A 9,138-nucleotide genomic window follows, 5' to 3' on the forward strand; every position below is an offset into this window, starting at 1 on the left:
CCCAGCCCCTTTCTGCCGATACCTCCACTGGCTTCCATTCCCTGCCCCCCCTGCCGATCCCTCCACTGGCTTCCATCTCCCTGCCCCCTCTGCCGATCCCTCCACTGGCTTCCACTCGCCCCAAAGGATAAAATTAAAAATATTAACAACCGCTTACAAAGCCGTCCACAACTCCGCCCCCGGCTATATCTCAAACCTTGTCTCAAAGTATCACCCTAACCGTCCACTCCGCTCTTCAAAAGACCTCCTGCTTTATAGCTCCCTCGTCAACTCCGCCCATGCTCGCCTCCAGGACTTCTCTCTCCCATCCTCTGGGACTCTTCACCCCAACCTGTCCGTCTGTCGCCCACCTTGACTGCCTTTAGGCGATCCCTAAAGACTCATCTCTTCAGGGAAGCCGATCCCACCTCAACCCGACCACTGAACCGTCACGTTCTCAAACTATTCATCCCCACACAGCTCCCTCCTCATATTTTGAATTATCACTTCCCCCTACCCTTTTAGATTGTAAGCCCTCGGGGGCAGGGCCCTTCTTACCATCTGGTCTTGAATTGTATTGTGATTGTAATGTCTTCCTTATATTGTAAAGCGCTGCGCACACTGTTGGCGCCATATAAATCCCGTATAATAACAACAACAATGTGTTTAGGTGTGACAATGGGCATGGCTTACACATTATCTGCCGCTTGCTTTGCCCAAACCCCTCACAGTTTGGGTTGCTCTGCCATCTGGGACATGTACTCCCTATGCAGGTGCATGACCCATCAACATGAGACGGTTGAGCTCCACTGCACCCAATGAGAACACTGTGCGGAGAAGGAGAACTGAGTGGTCAGATGACCACAATTTTAAAAGTTACTGTTAGATACTTTTTTTGTCCTAAAATGTAGTGGCCGTTGACCAAGGATGGGAAGTGGGCGGTAGGGGGGTGGGGGGGGGGGTGTAAGTATAGATTTGCTGTTCGGAGTTCTGCTTGAAAGGAAACCTTTCCTGAGAGGGACAGTACTGACTTCCCATGGTGATCCCTCGGCTTTGGTACTTGGAATTGCTAATCCAGAAATCCAGGACAAACGTGTCGATAGGGATTTTTAAGATGGTGAAATGACAAATCCCGTCATCTGTGAACCTTTCACTAAACAGAAACATTTCAACGCGATGTCCGATGACACAGCCAAATAAAAGTAACTTATCAGCAGTGATAGCGTTCATCATGAATGTTCTACCCCCGGCGTGGTCATGTGACCGATGCCGCTGCAGAGCATCGTGGGCCTGACATGACCCGCACTCCGCACTGCGCTCCCTCTCCGATGGCCCTTGTAAAAGGTTTCAGACTTAATGTTTTTTGACAATTTCAAGCTGACGTTTCTTAGCTTCTGTACATAAACTAATACGCTCCTAACCGCAAGTAACATCCGCGTCTCCTAAATCTCCAACCCGCTCAGGCTGAAAGAGGGTTCTGGTCAGTTTGAGCCGGAGCCTGACTCCTGCTGGAGAACTTCAAAACTAATGAAATATTTTAATAGCAGGCAGCCGAAATAACCAATTCCTGCCGATGTTATTTAGTGGCCGTGTAATTACAGAGTTGGGGAGTAAAATAAATTATGTGTTACCTGATATTAAGCTCACACGCTAATGCCGAACTTTTTTTCCTCCCTCTTCCTCCGCTGTGTATTTCAGGCAACTAAAACTGCTTTAAAAAAAAAAAAAAAAGTAAAATCTAACCAATAGATTAAACAGTTTAAAGCGGAACTCTGGGAAGGTATAAAAATACAAGTGAATGCAAGAGGAAGAAGCACCAATAAGTTATGCTGCAGGGCTCATTGGCTTACAAATGAATATGCTGATAGGAGGAGAGAGAAGAGTGTCAGGGAGAAGATCTGTTCAGTCTGCTGCTATCCCTTTTCACTGTCCAGTCACAGGACAAGACCTCTTCCCAGCTGCCAGCTACCCAGGGCCAGATTTACTCTCTCTGCTGCCCCAAGGCCAGGTTCCTCAACGCGCCCCCCCTAACTGCCAACCCCCCACAGTGAATGGCAGGCCTGCAGGCTGCATACAAGTGATCTCGGCGACATCGCCGGGATCACAAGTACAAAACAAGCGGCGGCTTCCCCGCTCTACATTTAGCTCTGCTTGCCCAAAGCAGGACTAAATGTAGAACACAACTTCCGCCCGGCACCCGGAACTGCATGTCCTCGGCATCGAGAGATAGGAATTCCACACCCCTGCTGCCCCTCTACTCCCTGCTGCCCCAAGGCCGGGCCTTGGTTGGCCTTGCGGGAAATCCGACCCTGCCCCCACCTCCCCTTTTGAGTTGCTATTCAACTTGAAGTCCAGTTATGCAGAGCCCTAAGCTAAGAACCCTAACACTGGGTTCACACCTAGGCGTATTGAATATGCGCGTTTTTACCGCGATTCGCGGTAAAAAAAAACACGCGACAAACGCGCGTTTCCGTGGGCTACTTGGCTGTATCCCAATGGAAACGCGAGACCAAAACGCCCCAAAGAAGTACATGTACTTCTTTGGGCGTAGGCCGTTTTGTATCGCGTTCGGACGGGCAGAAATACGGCAAGGTGTGAACCAGACCCATTGAATACAATGGGATTTAGATGTTTGAGCGTTTTGTAGAGCGTTCGTCGAGCGTTGAACGCGCTACAAAACGTTCAGGTGTGAACCAGGCCTAAGAAAGTACAATCTGCCCAGAGACATTCTGAAAGCCCCGCTCTATACAGCAATAGCAAAATGATATGAAATTGAAACTAAAGAAAGATCAGTGGACTTTCTCAATCTGTTTTTTGGCTTTAAGATGGTTTAGTTTATTCCAACCCTCAACCCCACAAGCATTGGTATCAGCCGAGAGTATTGAATCATTCAAAAAGCATTTAGATACCTTCCTCAGAGACTGTAACATACAGGGGTACAGGTACACTTAAAAACAAGGACACACAGGGATTCATATACACATATACTCATGCACAATCACGCACAGACACACAATAGGTTCGACTTGATGGACCTGCGTCTTTATTCAACCTCAAATACTATGTAACTATGTAACTATGTAACCCAAATCCTTCTCCAAAGTGACCCTTAACCTTTTAACTATAACCTTTGAGGTGATCGTTAAATTTAAACATCCACCTAAATCCTAATCCCGACACTTCACATTACCGCTAACCCTTAACATCGACCTAACCCTAGACCTCAAGATTACATCTAATGGGGGAAATGAATCCTAAACCCTAAACCATCACCTGAGTTTCCTATCTAATCTTTAAGCATAATCCCAAACATCTAACAAACCTCTAACCCTAAACATAATCCCGCACCAAATCTCCCAACCTAACCCCTTACCTAAACCCTTGCCCTCGATTTGCAACTTTATCTTTTACTATAACCTTCAAGATGACCCCTAAACTTCAACCTAAGTCCTAACCCTTCACCTTGCCACTAACCCCTAACGAACTTTAACCTTAAACATAACCTTCAAGGTGACCCCTAACCCTAAACCTCGATCTAAATCCTAACTCTAAACCCCAACCCAAATCCTATCCCTTCGCCTTGCCACTAGCCCCTAACCAATTTTACCCTTAAACATAACCTTCAAGGTGACCCCTAACCCTAAACCTCGATCTAAATCCTAATTGTAACCCTTCAAATTGCCCCAACCCTTAACCTCGACCTAACCTTAGCCATCAACCTTACTCCTAATGGTAAATATTATCCAAAACTATAACCCCTAACTTTAGCTCCCAATTTAACCCTTCACCACAATTGTTACCCTCTACTAAACCTCTAATCCCAAACCTAATTTCTCCCAACCTAACCCCTTAGCAGAAACCTAATTCTTAACCCGAACCTTAACCTTTAACTATAAGCGTCAAGGTAATTACAAAACCTTAAAGATTAACCTAAACGCTAATTCTAACCCTTTACCTTGCCCCTAACTCTTACCCTCAACCTAACTCTGTCCCTAGATCGTAACCCTTAAAATAAAACCTTATGTTAAGCCTTACATCCTCACTTCAGTTCCTCATCTAACCTTTAACCATAATCCTAATTCTTTACCAAACCTAAACTCTAATCTAAACCTTCATCCTAACCCTAATCCCTCACCAAACCCCCCAATCTAACCCCATTCTCTAATCATAACCTTCAACCTAAAGCTTAACCTTTAACTTTAACCTTCAAGGTAATCACTAACCATTAATATTAACCTTAAACCTTAATCCTAACCCTTTATCTTACCCCTAACTCGTACCCTCAACCTAACTCTATCCATCAATCATATCCCTAAAAACAAAACCTTATCCTATCCTGACTTCCTCACTTTAGTTCCCCATCTAACCTTCAACCATGATCCTAAATCTCAACCAAACTTAAACTCTAAAACTTCATCATTACCCTTATCCCGCACCAAAACCTCCCAATCAAACCCCATTCTCTAATCCTAACTCTCAATCCAAAATCAGCCTTCACCCCAATAGGAAACCACATCGTAAACCCTTACCCTTCGCCTAGGCTCCCCATCCAACCATTAACCATAATTCTTACATTCTACCAAGCCTCAAGACCTAAATCTTAACTCTATGCCTAAGTATCAGTGACGTGCGCTACCTCTTGCTCCGGGTGAGGCATTCCCCAGCCCTGCCCCCCCCCCCTCCAAGCCTGACCCTCACTTGCTCTGCACTGCTGAGGCGCTCCATCCATGACAGGTTATACAGCAGGGAGGATTTCCCTGCTGTGTAACCTGTTAGAAGCCGATCTGAATGGAGAAAAAGCTGTCAGCTTCAGACATGAAGCTGACAGCTTTACCCTCCATAATTCTAGGTGAGACTCCGCCCCCCCCTGCCTCACCTGACCGTACGTCCCTGTTAGGTATTGAAGTCAAAAGGCCAATGTAACAGCCAGTGAACTATGATAAATAGATCAGCAACGGCAGCTCCATATTTCTATTGGAGAAAGTTTACTTTAACCTCTAACCATGCCAGAATCCAATCACCAACCCAAGCTCAATCCCAACTCTCCACCTAAAGCCTAACACCTACCTCTAACCCTTATCCAGCATATCCACATGAATTAAGAGATTCAAGTAAATATAATTTCCATCCAGGCGGAAATCACACTACGGATAAAATGAGAGAAAAAAACGATAAATATATGAAAAGCAATTTTCAAACTATTTTTAAAAAAAGCGACTAACACATCAAATCAGAGAGAACAATAAATACACAATTATTTTTATGGGCCGCTCAAGTCATTTGGCTGTTTCCAACTTATAAACGTGGGGAAGTTAAATTTACTTGAGCAGAAACTCTCCAGTGGAGTCTCATGTAACTGGAGAGCTGCATTTCACAAATCCAATTAAATCATATATTTTCCTCAATGATTAGAGGAAGGGAAGCTTATTGTAAATCTTAGCTCACACAAAAGCATTAGTAAGGTTGTATATTCACATTTTTTGGAACATCTACATAGACAGAAAATAGAAAATGTAAGACGACATACATGCACTGAAAGGACATTTTCATGCCATGCACACACCAGGAGCATACATAGTTACATAGTTACATAGTTACATAGTATTTGAGGTTGAATAAAGACATTAGTCCATCAAGTCCAACCTATTAGGATCTCATTCTAGGAGTACCCGTACCCCTGTATGTATCCCTTTAAAGCAGAACGGAAGCCAAAAAGTTTTTTGAGTTGTAGATAGACAGACCCGGAGAGACTCATCGGAGGGGCTACGTGACTGGGGGGAGGAATAGTCCCGGGAGAAAGAGTCAAAATAAAATTATTATTATTATTATACAGGATTTATATAGCTCCAACAATTTGCTCAGCGCTTTACAAAAGAGATGGGAATGGCTGCTCTTACCTGATTGGACTTTGGGGGTCAGGTGTCCGGGAGGAGCCAGATGGAAAGGAACTGCAAGGGCTGAGGGACGTACTTTTCCTGGAAATCGACGAAGGAAGCGGGTTGTCCCACTCTCCCTCCCTGAATTTTGTAGTTATGGGGGTGGTGGGGTTCTTTTGTCACGGCAGCTTGGTGGGTTAGGGGGGTCTACAAAATCGGAGTTGATTACAAAAATGGGGGGCCATCAGCTGGTATGGGTGCTTCCCCCTGTTGGCGTCCGCATTTGTAGGGGGCGGGGGCCTGGCCCCTTGGGAACCTGGAAGTAGTAAGTGTCCTCAAGCTGGTTGTGGTGCGGCTGGGGACATGGGCGGAGTGTTAGGAGAGGTCTTTGGGCTGTTGGGCACCCAAAGACCCCTTCTCAGGTCAGCCATCGTTTAGAGTATTATTTGTGTATATTATTTGGTTCATTACTTTTGGTTATTGTTAAAGTTGTTTGGTTTAATAAAAGGGCGGATGTGGCCGTTGAAATCCATGTTGCGCAGTCCGTGTGTTCATTGGGGTTTTAACGGAGGGACAAAATTTGACGAATCCATCAGTCAAGAGTAATGTAGAGATATAACCCCTGTCAGTTTTTTTTTGTTTTTTTTTGCTATATGTGTCCCATAGGGGAGATTTCCCTTCGCTTCCTCTCCAATAACCACAACAGGAAGTGATAGAGTGAAACCCCTGGTGATCAGCACAGTCACCAGACCTAGTATCCCCAATGGAACATTTCCTATCTATTCCTGTTCTGGTGACAACCCAAAATTTGGTAATCTCTTTAATTTTTAGCGACCAGGACAAGTAGTGAGGGTAAATCTCCATAACGGGGACACAGACAGCAAAAATAACCTGACAGGGGTCCTTATCACTCTGCATTCGATCCAAAAATAACAATAACATTTTGACTTTAGTTGCACTGTAATGCCATTGAAGACAGGACTTAAAGTAGAACAAACAGCCAGTTTTGTTTTGGACCGAGTCGGGGGAAGGGTAAGGCCCCCTTCAAAAGGCCCTTCCACCGGTCTGTTTTGGACTCATGATCACATCAAGGTAAAACAGACTGCAATACATCCCTATGGGTGGCGGGATGTCTGCCTATTTCCGCCCGCTTCCAAATCTGTTCAGGTCCGTCGAACGCAAAAGAAAAAATTGTGTCTAGGTCTGCTTTTACAGGCTTGAGTGAATGTGAGCAGATATAGGCAGATGCATGTCCATTGACATCGGCCACCCAAAGTGATTGCATGGGACCGTTTTCCCTCCATCCCAAGGTGGAGGAAGAACATATGACATCCATTCTGGTCTGCCTTGGCAGTGGATCCATCTAGGTTCCCCTGCTGAGACAAAAGGAATGGCGCTGGTATGAAAGGGTCCTATGAGCCTCTTGTAATGGTGGATCCCCCAAGTGGGCAGCAATAAAGACTTGGCAGAGGTTCTAATTATACCCAAGAAGCGTCTGGTCAAACAGGAGATCCCAAGCCTCCGCTAAATGGGAGTTTGTTAACCCTTGGTGTCTTCACCCCAAAGGACCTAATGAAGATAAGGGGGACTCCTTGTCCAAAGGGTGCATTACATTTAAACTGTCTGTAGGCGAAGAAATGTAGGTCCAGACTTAAATGCAGTTTATCTGTTATATTTTGATAGATACTTGATATACAAGTATATACTTCGATATTGATATATACTTGATAGAAAGTAGGACAGGAGAAGGTGGAACATCTAAAAATTGATTGGACGGGCTCCAACAGCTTCTCAAACTTGAAGCCACTGGCTGGGTGGATCTTCGCATCCAGATACACCACACAACTTCTAAAGCACTGCATGCTGCCAGTGAAGGCCTCAAAATATAAACTCCCATCCTGCATGCTTCTTTTAGGAAAGAGACTCACCCAGAACCAGGTCGACCAGAGCCCAATGAGTCAGAGGTTCTAACCCGTCCACACTCTAAAAATGTAATATTACTTCTCCTGCCTTGCCTTCACCTCTCTCTAGGCAGGTTAATACCACCTCCTAGCTCCAATTATGCAAATACAATTAACACCTGGTTGTGACTAACAGATTATGTGGATTGGAGCAACATTCACCGTATTTATTCCCAGATAATTTTTGTACAAGTCATTCTGAATGGAGAAAGCTGGTCGGATGACCAATGAAATGTCTTCAAGAAAAATACAGCGAGTCCAGTTGCCTTGACTTGTTTTTTACAGATATACCATGTGACCCGGATGAATGAGAACCTTCACAGACTTACTGCCTTGGAAAGGGGCAGTTGAGTCACTGACCAAGGAACAAGCATCCTTCCAGAGAAGGCTTAGCACTATAAACCTAGAACAGTGACTCAGCAAGAACCAGGATGGCAGCCAAGAGCCTCAGAGCCCAGTGAGTCACTGTGCTGGAACAAGGAGCATGAGAGGAATTCAGAGTCCAGCCGTTGTATGCTTGGTCTAGCTGAGCGACTCTTAAAGGAGAACTATGAGGTGAGTGCTTTTCACTCACCTCATAGTTCTAGCCGACCTGTGACAATGAGACTGTCACAGGTCGGCTCAGTAGATCGGGAAGTGAGGGAACACATACCGGCATTCGCTCACTTCTCGATCCTGTCACGGCTCTCTCCCGTGACAGGGGAGGGACTGGATTCCTTCCTCCCCGCTCCGATCCTCCAGCGCTGACTGGCGGAACGGACGGGGAGGGGGCGGGTACAGCTGGCTCTGCCTCTCGATAGGCAGAGCCACCTGTCACTTACGCAGCTGGGCGGATCCAGACATAATTGTCGGGATCCGTCCCGGCTGCGGCGTCTCAGTATATAGAGAGCTGTAGCTCGCAGTATACTGAGCTTAGGGTGACGGGAGGACGCTAGTTTGTGTCCTCCTGTTACCCTTATGAGAACTATGGGGAAGGCCCTGACCTCATAGTTCTCCTTTAAGATAATTAATTGAAATAACAGCCCTAAAATCTGTGCCTTTAAGAACCAGCTTGCAATGGCAGCTCCCATATCTCTGTCCTTTCAAACTGACTTTGATCACGGTTTTGTTTTTGCTCTTTTTATGTGTACAATAGGAAGCTATACGGAAACTAGAAATCACAGGGCCCCATAGCAAAATTTTGTATGGGGCCCTGTGATTTCTAGTTACACTCCTTGAAGAGCCCACATAGCTCACCTGAGGGTGGTCACACTCCGGACCTGTCCGCCTCTTCTTCCTCCTCCGTCGCCGGGCCCGCTCCGTCCTCTGTCGCCGGGCCCGCC

The sequence above is a fragment of the Nanorana parkeri genome, unplaced genomic scaffold (genome assembly GCF_000935625.1).
Source record: "Nanorana parkeri isolate BGI_ZX_2015 unplaced genomic scaffold, ASM93562v1 scaffold394, whole genome shotgun sequence".
Taxonomy (NCBI): domain Eukaryota; kingdom Metazoa; phylum Chordata; class Amphibia; order Anura; family Dicroglossidae; genus Nanorana; species Nanorana parkeri.